The following is a 14,072-nucleotide window of genomic DNA, read 5'->3' as shown; positions in this document are numbered from 1 at the left end:
CACACTTCCTTCTCAAATAAAACGCACCACACTCATTCACTTGTCACTCACTCAATCCAACCAAACTACACTCAGCACATGGGATGGGAGGTTAGCTGATTGGACAAAAAGCAGATAGTGCCATCTACTGGATACATGGTTGCACTGTGTACTTACTGTCCTAATAACCTCGGGTCATATTCAATCAAATCCAGTTACCGGTATGGGGATTCAGGGCAAAATCAAAAATAGAATGGCTTTGGCTGGGAAATGCATGAGCAAATAATGTGAAGCAACATTTCTTAACCCAAGTGCTTTCTTCAAAATTCTTCAAATAAAGGAAATATAATTCTCAAACTAAGGATACATGTTTTAGACAGTCATTATAATATAGTGTAATAATACTGTCACATTTTCAGAGACACTGCAGAAAAGGTTAAAGAGTTCTACATTTCTCATGAATCCCTAATTTGCATGTGAACCGTGTACTGCAGTTTCCCTTGCCTAATAAATCCGACTTTGATACCAATTGTTGGTATATAGTCTGAAACAAAGCACTACAAAATCGTGGACATTTCCTTACAAACCAGAATGTTAAATAAAATAAAATATGAACTTAATTTACTGGTTGTCTGTGTGGTTGGCCCTTCAGCTGTTTGAAATTTGAGACAAAATATCTGGAGGACAGTATTGTTTACCCAACCTTTTAGAGCTGCGGTACTAAAGATGAGATTTCTATCACCTGGCACATGAGAAAAACCATGTAAACACCTGTTAGTATACTTCCATCTTGTGGACGTGCCTTCGGTCATGAGCAAACACATCTTGATTACCACACACATAGACCTCCTTTTTTAAGTCGGTTTAATAATACTTCCTTTGGATATTTTGTCTTAAATCTCGACCAGCTGAATGACCAACGCCACGGACAATTGGCATATTCAAATATGATTTTATTCAACATTCGTGACAGACAAGGGACATTTAGGCTTTTTTCTACGTAAATGTAAGTGGCGTTGCCGACACAATTGAAGGCATCGACCACAGTTTCCCTTGCTATGCATGGAGGCCCATTGATGAGTCAGACTTGTTGGTTCTCAGTGCCAGATTGCTGTCCTCAGTGTGACTCAGGGCTGGATCAGATTGGAAGATTTTACTCTGAACTTTTACTCATGAGTGGTTCACTCTGATGAGACAGCAACACTCACAACATTTATAACGTGTTAAGTATACTGAACTCAAATCCAGGAAACATCAACTAGGCATATTGTCAGAAAACATTTAAGAATTTCAAATATCTTAAAGACTGTATGCTGCTCTGTTATATAAACCTTAAGGCATGGGCGGACATAGTGATTTGGAGGCCCCAGGCAGAGGCCAATCTGAGGCACCCACCCCCGCTCCTCATATGTGTGCATGCACAATTATTTTTTATGGGTTTTATAGTAAAGACATGTAATTTAACTGTAAAAATGTATTACCTTTTAATGTGCCATGAACACATTCAAATCACTTCAAAAAGTTGGTTACTTTTGCACGTTCACTCAAAATAATTTCAGCATCCGAACAGTGCACTGTGCACCCACAAACTTTACTTCAATTCGCAATTGGCTGAAACTATCTTGGTAGTTTCAGCCGGTACCGAGTCCCGACACTTGTGGGGGTCGTAGAGCAAAGCAGAGAACACCATCGTGTTCGTGAGAGTCTCATCTTTCCATAGAGGTGTGTCGCCCAAACAGACGTTTTCGTGAGAAGACCGATTTTCAGGATGTCTTCTGTTCTGCCAAACAGCGCTGTAGCTCAGCCACCTTCCACTGCAGATGGGGAAGGACAAAATTATTTAAATATTTGTTTTTATTATGTTTTATTATTATTATGCTCAGCTCATGAGGCCCCTTCATGATGTGAGGCCTGAGGCAATTGCCTCTTCTGCCTAATGGTAAATCCACCAGTGCCTTTAGGGTAGCACTTTATAATAACTCCACATAATAAATACAGTGGGGGAAAAAAGTATTTAGTCAGCCACCAATTGTGCAAGTTCTCCCACTTAAAAAGATGAGAGAGGCCTGTAATTTTCATCATAGGTACACGTCAACCATGACAGACAAAATGAGAAAAAAAAATCAACAAAATCACATTGTAGGATTTTTAATGAATTTATTTGCAAATTATGGTGGAAAATAAATATTTGGTCAATAACAAAAGTTTCTCAATACTTTGTTATATACCCTTTGTTGGCAATGACACAGGTCAAACGTTTTCTGTAAGTCTTCACAAGGTTTTCACACACTGTTGCTGGTATTTTGGCCCATTCCTCCATGCAGATCTCCTCTAGAGCAGTGATGTTTTGGGGCTGTCGCTGGGCAACACGGACTTTCAACTCCCTCCAAAGATTTTCTATGGGGTTGAGATCTGGAGACTGGCTAGGCCACTCCAGGACCTTGAAATGCTTCTTACGAAGCCACTCCTTCGTTGCCCGGGCGGTGTGTTTGGGATTATTGTCATGCTGAAAGACCCAGCCACGTTTCATCTTCAATGCCCTTGCTGATGGAAGGAGGTTTTCACTCAAAATCTCACGATACATGGCCCCATTCATTCTTTCCTTTACACGGATCAGTCGTCCTGGTCCCTTTGCAGAAAAACAGCCCCAAAGCATGATGTTTCCACCCCCATGCTTCACAGTAGGTATGGTGTTCTTTGGATGCAACTCAGCATTCTTTGTCCTCCAAACACGACGAGTTGAGTTTTTACCAAAAAGTTCTATTTTGGTTTCATCTGACCATATGACATTCTCCCAATCCTCTTCTGGATCATCCAAATGCACTCTAGCAAACTTCAGACGGGCCTGGACATGTACTGGCTTAAGCAGGGGGACACGTCTGGCACTGCGGCGTAGTGTGTTACTGATGGTAGGCTTTGTTACTTTGGTCCCAGCTCTCTGCAGGTCATTCACTAGGTCCCCCCGTGTGGTTCTGGGATTTTTGCTCACCGTTCTTGTGATCATTTTGACCCCACGGGGTGAGATCTTGCGTGGAGCCCCAGATCGAGGGAGATTATCAGTGGTCTTGTATGTCTTCCATTTTCTAATAATTGCTCCCACAGTTGATTTCTTCAAACCAAGCTGCTTACCTATTGCTGATTCAGTCTTCCCAGCCTGGTGCAGGTCTACAATTTTGTTTCTGGTGTCCTTTGACAGCTCTTTGGTCTTGGCCATAGTGGAGTTTGGAGTGTGACTGTTTGAGGTTGTGGACAGGTGTCTTTTATACTGATAACAAGTTCAAACAGGTGCCATTAATACAGGTAACGAGTGGAGGACAGAGGAGCCTCTTAAAGAAGAAGTTACAGGTCTGTGAGAGCCAGAAATCTTGCTTGTTTGTAGGTGACCAAATACTTATTTTCCACCATAATTTGCAAATAAAATCATTAAAAATCCTACAATGTGATTTTCTGGATTTTTTTCCCTCAATTTGTCTGTCATAGTTGACGTGTACCTATGATGAAAATTACAGGCCTCTCTCATCTTTTTAAGTGGGAGAACTTGCACAATTGGTGGCTGACTAAATACTTTTTTCCCCCACTGTAATGTATAATGGCTTAGCCATTTTTCATGAGATATTTATACTTTATAAATACTTTATAAATGTTTTTTTGTGACCAGTGTAATTTCTCACGAAAAGATGGATATGCCATTGGTAGACATTCCATCAGTACCTGATGCTCCTTAAAGTCTCAAAATAGCCTAGAACATATCAATGGTAAAATAATAAGCACACAACACATGATGTTAAAGGAAATATATTGAACATATAAAGTATAAATAGCCCACACTTTAGACGATGCCACGCAAAAATACTTAACTAATGATTAGTAAATGGTTTATAAGGACCTATATTAAACATCTTATGAATTATTATCATGAGTTGTTTATAAATGTGTGAATAACTAGGTTACTAACATTTACAAATGTGGGAGTAATGATTAATAAATTATGAATAAACTATTTACTAATCCATTATAAATGCTTTATTATGTGGAGTTAATATAAAGTTATTCCTTTGGTACAAAAGTCACAATTTAATTCTGGTTTGGTTTAAAGTGTTTCAGGTTTGGTTTCAGCATCGGCGCACTGGAGATTCAACCACTGAGTGACATATTTGTCTTGCACTAATGATAGGGCTGTTCTTGTTGTAAAGGCCCTCTGAGCTGGCCTTGGGTTGAACTGTGCAAGAATGATCACTGACAACAAAGGCATTACTGACTTCTCTGACTCTAAAAGTATTTTAACACCACTTACAGTTCTTTTGTAATCAACTTAATTTTATCAACTGTCCAATAATAGGAAGTTAACAATGAAGGACTTTGTTATCAAACGTCTATAGACAAGGGTGACGAGGCAACTTGTAAAATGACAACTGTTTCTTTGCCTTTCTCGTCATTAATATTTATTAGGCAGGAGCTGACGCAGGCGTAAATGGCTGTGGGTGGAGGACAGAACCTGCCCATTGCAGCACAAAGGAAGTGAGATTGAGGAAATTAGTGGAATGTGTGTCAGAGATGTGAGTACATGATACACAAATTCTAATCTGACACCAACTCAAAAACTGTCAAACAAGAGAGGAGAAATTCTCTCTCTCAGGCAGTAGTGGATCCAATGACTATTTGAATGATTATTTCAAAGTCAATGTAAAGTTTAATTTTTATTTATTTCCTATAACATAAGAGCTTCCTGCAATATCTGAAGAGGAAATGGAAAGTGAAGAAAATTATATAGGAGACAGATTTTGGCATGCCTACTTAGCTTGGTCACACAAAAACCTGTTGATCTACAGTCTATCCCACAGGAAGCTTACATTTGTTTCCAAGCAATATTCATGCAGGAACTGTACACCTTACATAATTAATCATAATCACTGTGATACTTCAGTTGAAATGACTTCAAATCGAAGACATGTTTTATCTTAGTTGCCATTATTACCACTGTATCTTCACTGATCGTAATACAGAGCAAACTTGCTGGCAGCCTGTGGTGCCTTGGATGGGAGATGGTAACCATGTGTACCATTAGGCCTCTGTGCTTTTCAGACAACATTTTTTATATTGCCATCTTTAATGTACATCATACAGGCACATACTGTAGATCATAATAGCATGGAATGACACACAATACAGTGGCTTGCGAAAGTATTCACCCCCCTTGGCATTCTTCCTATTTTGTTGCCTTACAACCTGGAATTAAAATTGATTTTGGGGGGGTTTGTATCATTTGATTTACACAACATGCCTACCACTTTGAAAATGCAAAATATTTTTTATTGTGAAACAAAGAAATAAGACAAAAAAAACAAAAACTTGAGCGTGCATAACTATTCACCCCCCCCCCCCCACCCCAAAGTCAATACTTTGTAGAGCCCCCTTTTGCAGCAATTACAGCTGCAAGTCTCTTGGGGTATGTCTCTATACGCTAGGCACATCTAGCCACTGGGATTTTTGCCCATTCTTCAAGGCAAAACTGCTCCAGCTCCTTCAAGGTGGATGGGTTCCGCTGGTGTATAGCAATCTTTAAGTCATACCACAGATTCTCAATTGGATTGAGGTCTGGGCTTTGACTAGGCCATTCCAAGACATTTAAATGTTTCCCCTTAAACCACTTGAGTGTTGCTTTAGCAGTATGCTTAGGGTCATTGTCCTGCTGGAAGGTGAACCTCCGTCCCAGTCTCAAATCTCTGGAAGACTGAAACAGGTTTCCCTCAAGAAATTCCCTGTATTTAGCACCATCCATCATTTCTTAAATTCTGACCAGTTTCCCAGTCCCTGCCGATGAAAAACATCCCACAGCATGATGCTGCCACCACCATGCTTCACTGTGGGGATGGTGTTCTCTGAGTGATGAGAGGTGTTGGGTTTGCGCCAGACATAGCGTTTTCCTTGATGACCAATAAGCTCAATTTTAGTCTCATCTGACCAGAGTACCTTCTTCCATATGTTTGGGGAGTCTCCCACATGCCTTTTTGTGAACACCAAACGTGTTTGCTTATTTTTTTCTTTAAGCAATGGCTTTTTTCTGGCCACTCTTCCGTAAAGCCCAGCTCTGTGGAGTGTATGGCTTAAAGTGGTCCTATGGACAGATACTCCAATGTCTGCTGTGGAGCTTTGCAGCTCCTTCAGGGTTATCTTTAGTCTCTTTGTTGCCGCTCTGATTAATGCCCTCCTTGCCTGGTCCGTGAGTTTTGGTGGGCGGCCCTCTCTTGGCAGGTTTGTTGTGGTGCCATATTCTTTCCATTTTTTAATAATAGATTTAATGGTGCTCTGTGGGATGTTCAAAGTTTCTGATATTTTTTTATAACCCAAATCTGATCTGTACTTCTCCACAACTTTGTCCCTCACCTGTTTGGAGAGCTCCTTGGTCTTCATGGTGCCGCTTGCTTGGTGGTGCCCCTTGCTTAGTGGTGTTGCAGACTCTGGGGCCTTTCAGAACAGGTGTATATATACTGAGATCATGTGACAGATCATGTGACACTTAGATTGCACACAGTTGGACTTTATTTAACTAATTATGTGACTTCTGAAGGTAATTGGTTGCAAATTTTGTTTATGTCCATTACATGAAATCCAATAAAAAATCCATTTAAATTACAGGTTGTAATGCAACAAAATAGGAAAAACACCAAGGGGGATGAATCATTTTGCATTGTAGGCCTACCACAATAAGTACAACATTTTGTTAAAACATTGGATGTCTATTGTATCAATAAAATCATAAACCACTGAAAACAAATGGAGTTGATACAATACAATAGGTGTGCAAATGTGCCCTAATCAAATACAAGTTTGCCTAGCATTCTGTCACGGAATCAGCCGAGGCTGCTCCTCCTCCTTGCTCGGGCAGGTTTCGGCGTTCGTCGTCCCCGGAGTACTAGCTGCCACAGATCTATGTTTCGGTGTTTGATTTGTTTTGTCCTGATTGTGTACACCTGTTCCCCATTATGTTGTATTGTTTCCCCTATTTAACCCTCTGTCGTGCATTGTGTGTTGTGTGTTATTGTATTTGTCTTCGGCGGTGTTAGTGTGCGGGTTGTTTTCCTCCTTGTATGGAGAAGGTTTTCTTTCCTGGTTACTGTAAAGTAAAGTACGTTTCCAGTAAGCTCTGTGTCCTGCGTTTGACACCGCATTTCACCGTCGCCACCTGACAGAATAACACAACACACCATGGAGTCAGCAGGATCAGCGGTGCCAACGGGGTCACGGGAGGAGCGCGTAATCCACCAAGACGCCATGATCCAGAAACTGGGCACCGCCATGCAAGATGTGAGGAACACCTTGAGCCGATGGGAGAGAGGAGGTTTGCCCACACCTCCTCCAACAATACCACCACCCTCAGCCATACCCATCGTTCCATCTCCGGAGTCCAGTGGGATTCGGCTCTCGCTCCCAAGGGCTTATGATGGCACCGCGGCCGGGTGTCAGGGTTTCCTGCTCCAAGTAGAACTCTACCTGGCAACCATTCACCCGGCGCCCTCGGGATACGAGAGCGTTTCCGCCCTTATCTCCTGTCTGTCCGGCAAGGCGCTGGAATGGGCCAACGCAGAATGGGGTGGGATAGACGCCGCTACGGTCAGCTATGCAGAGTTCACCCGCCGCTTCCGGGCAGTATTCGATCATCCCCCAGAGGGTAAAGCGGCGGGTGAGCGTCTATTCCACCTTAGACAGGGGAGGAGGAGCGCGCAGGAGTTCGCGCTGGACTTCCGGACGCTAGCAGCCAACATGGGATGGAATGAGAGGGCCCTCTTCGACCACTACAGATGCAGCCTGAGGGAGGACGTGCATCGGGAATTAGCCTGCAGGGACACCAACCTCAGCTTTGACCAACTGGTGGACATGTCGATTCGCCTGGATACCCTGTTGGCTACCCGCGGACGTCCGGATTCGGGGCCGTCCATTCCATCCCCCAGCACTTCCGAGCTGATCCCTATGGAGCTCGGGGGTGCTGGTGCTAGGGAGACCAGGAGGGAGACCAGGAGGGAGGCCGTCCCCTGCACCAACTGTGGCCGCAGAGGACACACTGCTGGTCGGTGCTGGGGAGGGTCTCCTAGGAATCGAGGCAGTGGGCGACGCACTGATGAGTCATTCCAGGTGAGTAGGCACCCAACTCACCCAGAGCTCTCTGCTGATCATATGTGTATTAAAGTGGTGTTTCCCGAGGTTTCTCCTCACTCCCAGCATAAGGCGCTAGTAGATTCAGGCGCAGCTGGGAATTTCATTGATCGCCAGTTCACCTATAAGTTAGGGATTCCTATCGTACCTGTTGATGTGCCCTTCCCCATTCATGCCCTAGAAAGCTGCCCGTTGGGGTCTGGGTTGATTAGGGAGGTCACGGCGCCTCTCCGGATGAAAACGCAGGAGGGTCATGAGGAGATAGTACGTTTGTATTTGATTGATTCTCCTGTGTTTCCCGTGGTGTTGGGGCTTCCCTGGTTAACAGCTCATGACCCCAACATTTCATGGCAGCAGAGAGCTCTCCAGGGATGGTCTGATCAGTGTACTGGGCGGTGTGTAGGCGTTTCCGTAGGGGCAACGACTGTGGAAAGCCCGAACCAAGTTCCCGCCTTGCATATTCCACCTGAGTATGCCGATTTGGCTCTCGCCTTCAGTAAGAAGAAGGCGACTCAATTACCACCTCATCGACCGGGGGATTGTGCGATAGACCTCCAGGTAGGCGCTGCGCTTCCACGTAGTCACGTGTATCCTCTGTCTCAGGAGGAGACGGCCACTATGGAAACCTACGTCACCGAATCTTTGAGACAGGGTTACATACGGCCGTCTACTTCCCCTGCTTCCTCGAGTGTCTTTTTTGTGAAGAAGAAGGATGGGGGTTTACGCCCGTGTATTGATTACCGTGGTCTAAATCAGATCACCATCAAATACAGCTATCCTCTCCCTCTGATTGCTAGTATGACGGAGTCATTACACGGGGTGCGATTCTTCACAAAATTGGATCTTAGGAGCGCGTACAACCTGGTGCGCATTAGGGGGGGAGATGAGTGGAAGACAGCATTCAGTACCACCTCGGGTCACTATGAGTACCTCGTCATGCCATATGGGTTAATGAATGCTCCTTCAGTCTTCCAATCATTTGTGGACGAGATTTTCCGGGACTTGCATGGACAGGGTGTTGTGGTATATATTGATGACATTCTAATATATTCCGCTACACGAGCCGAGCATGTGTCCCTGGTGCGTCGAGTGCTTGGTAGACTGTTGGAGCATGACCTGTATGCGAAGGCGGAGAAATGTCTGTTCTTCCAGGAGTCCATCTCCTTTCTGGGACATCGGTTGTCCGCGTCAGGGGTAGAGATGGAGATTGACCGCATTTCTGCCGTGCGTAATTGGCAGACTCCCACCACGGTAAAGGAGGTGCAGCGCTTCTTGGGTTTTGCCAATTACTACCGGAGGATTTATCCGGGGCTTTGGACAGGTAGCAGCTCCCATTACCTCTCTGCTAAAGGGGGGTCCGGTGCGCCTGCAGTGGTCAGCTGAGGCGGACAGGGCATTTAAACGTCTGAAGGACCTGTTTACCTCGGCTCCGGTGCTGGCGCATTCGGATCCCTCTTTGGCATTCCAGGTGGAGGTGGACGCTTCCGAGGCTGGGATCGGCGCTGTGCTGTCTCAGCGCTCGGGTACGCCACCTAAACTACGCCCCTGTGCTTTCTATTCTAAGAAGCTCAGTCCGGCGGAGCGCAATTATGACGTGGGGGATAGGGAGCTGCTGGCTGTGGTTCAAGCCCTGAAGGTGTGGATATATTGGCTTGAGGGGGCTAAACACCCTTTTCTCATTCTGACTGACCATCGTAACCTGGAGTACATCCGGGCAGCGAGGAGGCTGAATCCTCGCCAGGCAAGGTGGTCAATGTTTCTTTCCCGTTTTGTATTTAAGCTCACCTATATACCAGGGTCCCGGAACGCTAAGGCAGACGCCCTGTCCCGACTATATGACACAGAGGAGGGGTCCATTGAGCCCACTCCCATACTCCCGGAGTCTTGCTTAGTGGCACCGGTGGTGTGGGAGGTGGATGCGGAAATCGAGCGGCCGTTACGTTCCGACCCTACTCCTCCACAGTGTCCAGAGGGTCGGAGGTACGTGCCGCTCGAGGTTCGCGACCGTTTGATATACTGGGCTCACACGTCACCCTCCTCTGGTCATCCGGGTATTGGTCGGACAGTGCACTGCCTTAGTGAGAAGTACTGGTGGCCAACCTTAGCTAAGGACGTGAGGGTTTATGTTTCCTCCTGCTCGGTGTGCGCCCAGTGTAAGGCACCTAGACACCTGCCCAGGGGGAAGTTACAACCCCTACCCGTTCCACAACGGCCGTGGTCTCACCTATCGGTAGATTTTGTCACGGACCTTCCCCCCTCCCAGGGGAACACTACGATCTTGGTCGTTGTGGATCGGTTTTCTAAAGCCTGCCGTTTTATTCCCCTGCCAGGTCTCCCTACTGCCCTACAAACTGCTGAGGCCCTGTTTACACACGTCTTCCGGCACTGTGGGGTGCCTGAGGATATAGTGTCTGATCGGGGTCCCCAGTTCACCTCTAGAGTCTGGAGGGCATTTATGGAACGTCTGGGGGTCTCGATTAGCCTTACCTCAGGTTTTCACCCCGAGAGTAATGGGCAGGTGGAGAGAGTTAACCAGGATGTGGGTAGGTTTCTGAGGTCATATTGCCAGGACCGGCAAGAGGAGTGGTCGGGATATATTCCCTGGGCAGAGATAGCCCAAAACTCCCTCTGCCATTCGTCCACTAACCTTACGCCTTTCCAGTGTGTGTTACGGTATCAGCCGATTCTGGCACCTTGGTATCAGAGCCAGACCAAAGCCCCTGCGGTGGACGAGTGGTTTCGGCGCTTGGAAGAAACTTGGAACGCTGCGCACGTCCATCTGCAGCGGGCCATCCGGCGTCAAAAGGCAGTGAGGCTCCGGTGTATGCACCGGGAGACCGGGTCTGGCTCTCGACCCGAAACATGCCCCTTCGCCTGCCCTGCCGGAAGCTGGGTCGGCAGTTTGTGGGGCCCTTTAAAGTCCTGAGGAGATTGAACGAGGTATGTTATAGGTTACAACTGCCCAGGTATTATCGCATTAACCCCTCGTTCCATGTGTCTCTCCTCAGGCCGGTGGTGGCTGGTCCACTCCAGGAGAATGAGGTATGAGAGGCTCCTCCGCCCCCGTTGGACATCGAGGGGGCTCCGGCGTACTCAGTCCGTTCCATCTTGGATTCGAGGCGTCGGACGGGGGGCCTGCAGTATCTCGTGGAGTGGGAGGGGTACGGTCCGGAGGAACGGTGCTGGGTCCCCAGGAGGGACATTCTAGATCCCTCCATGTTGAGGGACTTCCACCAGAGTCATCCGACTCGCCCTGCTCCGCGTCCTCCTGGCCGTCCCAGAGGCCAGGGTCGGCGCATGGCTGGAGCCGCGCGTCAAGGGGGGGGGGGGGGGGGGGGGGGGGGTACTGTCACGGAATCAGCCGAGGCTGCTCCTCCTCCTTGCTCGGGCAGGTTTCGGCGTTCGTCGTCCCCGGAGTACTAGCTGCCACCGATCTATGTTTCGGTGTTTGATTTGTTTTGTCCTGATTGTGTACACCTGTTCCCCATTATGATGTATTGTTTCCCCTATTTAACCCTCTGTCGTGCATTGTGTGTTGTGTGTTATTGTATTCGTCTTCGGCGGTGTTAGTGTGCGGGTTGTTTTCCTCCTTGTATGGAGATGGTTTTCTTTCCTGGTTACTGTAAAGTAAAGTACGTTTCCAGTAAGCTCTGTGTCCTGCGTTTGACTTCGCCTACCGCATTTCACCGTCGCCACCTGACACATTCACAGTAATTTAATTTCAGTTGGCTATTGCCATTTGATTTATGTAATTAAACATGGTTTAACAAACAGTCCACGAATGTTCCAATCAATGCTGTACAGTTGAAGTCGGAAGTTTACATACACTTAGGTTGGAGTCATTAAAACTCGTTTTTCAACCACTCCACACATTTTTTGTTAACAAACTATCGTTTTGGCAAGTCGGTTAGGACATATACTTTGTGCATGACACAAGTAATTTTTCCAACAATTGTTTACAGACAGATTATTTAACTTATAATTCACTGTATCACAATTCCAGTGGGTCAGAAGTTTACATACACTAAGTTGACTGTGCCTTTAAACAGCTTGGAAAATTCCAGAAAATGATGTCATGGCTTTAGAAGCGTCTGATAGGCTAATTGACATCATTTGAGTCAATTGGAGGTGTACCTGTGGATGTATTTCAAGGCCTACCTTCAAACACAGTGCCTCTTTGCTTGACGTCATGGGAAAATCAAAAGAAATCAGCCAAGACCTCCGAAAAAACATTGTAGACCTCCACAAGTCTGGTTCATCCTTGGGAGCAATTTCCAAACGCCTGAAGGTACCATGTTCATCTGTACAAACAATAGTACGCAAATTTAAACACCATGGGACCACACAACTGTCATACCGCTCAGGAAGGAGACGCGTTCTGTCTCCTAGAGATTAACGTACTTTGGTGCGAAAAGAGCAAATCAATCACAGAACAACAGCAAAGGACCTTGTGAAGATGCTGGAGGAAACAGGTACAAAAGTAATTATATTCACAGTAAAACGAGTCCTATATCGACATAACCTGAAAGGCCGCTCAGAAGGAAGAAGCCACTGCTCCAAAACTGCCATAAAAAAGCCAGACTACGGTTTGCAACTGCACATGGGGACAAAGATCGTACTTTTCGGAGAAATGTCCTCTGGTCTGATGAAACAAAAATAGAATTGTTTGGCCATAATGACCATCGTTATGTTTGGAGGAAAAAGGAGGTTGCTTGCAAGCCGAAGAACACCATCCCATCCGTGAAGCACGGGGGTGGCAGCATCATGCTGTGGGGATGCTTTGCTGAAGGAAGGACTGGTGCACTTCACAAAATAGGTGACATCGTGAGGAAGGAAAATTATGTGGATATATTGAAGCAACATCTCAAGACATCAATCAGGAAGTTAAAGCTTGGTCGCAAATGGGTCTTCCAAATGGACAATGACCCCAAGCATACTTCCAAAGTTGTGGCAAAATGGCTTAAGGACAACAAAGTCAAGGTATTAGAGTGGCCATCACAAAGCCCTGACCTCAATCCTAAAGAAAAGTTGTGGGCAGAACTGAAAAAGCGTGTGTGAGCAAGGAGGCCTACAAACCTGACCCAGTTACACCAGCTTTATCTGGAGGAATGGGCCAATATTCACCCAACTTATTGTGGGAAGCTTGTGGAAGGCTACCCGAAACGTTTGACCCAAGTTAAACAATTTAAAGGCAATGCTACCAAATACTAATTGAGTGTATGTAAACTTCTGACCCACTGGGAATGTGATGAAAGAAATAAAAGCTTAAATATTATTCTGACATTTCACATTCTTAAAATAAAGTGGTGATCCTAACTGACCTAAGACAGGGAATTTTTAGTAGGATTAATGTCAGGAATTGTGAAAAACTGAGTTTAAATGTATTTGACAAAGGTGTCTGTAAACATCCGACTTCAACTGTATATAAACCCTGATTGCTGATGCTATGTATTGGCAGTTGAGAGGCTTTGAAGCCACAGGTCGGCCATATTGGCACTCCCCAATAGGAGCAGCCCTCCATAGGAATGAATGGAATTGTACAGTATTTCAATTAAATGTTTCAAGGACAAAATTACATGTATTTATTTTTGTTGTTGTAGTGGGGACAGTAACATCAGTAATCTAACAAAAATGATACTTTAAGGAAAATGTTTTTATAAATGTGTTCATTATTTATGCTTAGCTCATATATTATAATTCAAAAGTATGCATTAAGGTGTCTGTAATATAATAATGTGGCAAAAACGAATGCAGGCATTAATAAATGCATTTCTATAACTCCCAAAATATTTTTACAACGGTGGGGGAGTGCCAAGATGGAGGCACAGTGGCTTCAACACAGCGCCCCCTTTCTGACATCTAGTCAGTAGTGTATATATAAATTATTGTTTCCAACTCAGCACTGTTCTACGACTCGGTGAGAGAGTAACGCATGCTCAGTA

The sequence above is a fragment of the Coregonus lavaretus genome, assembly GCF_964263955.1.
Source record: "Coregonus lavaretus genome assembly, chromosome: 37".
NCBI lineage: Eukaryota > Metazoa > Chordata > Actinopteri > Salmoniformes > Salmonidae > Coregonus > Coregonus lavaretus.
Note: the sequence above shows the minus strand (reverse complement) of the source record.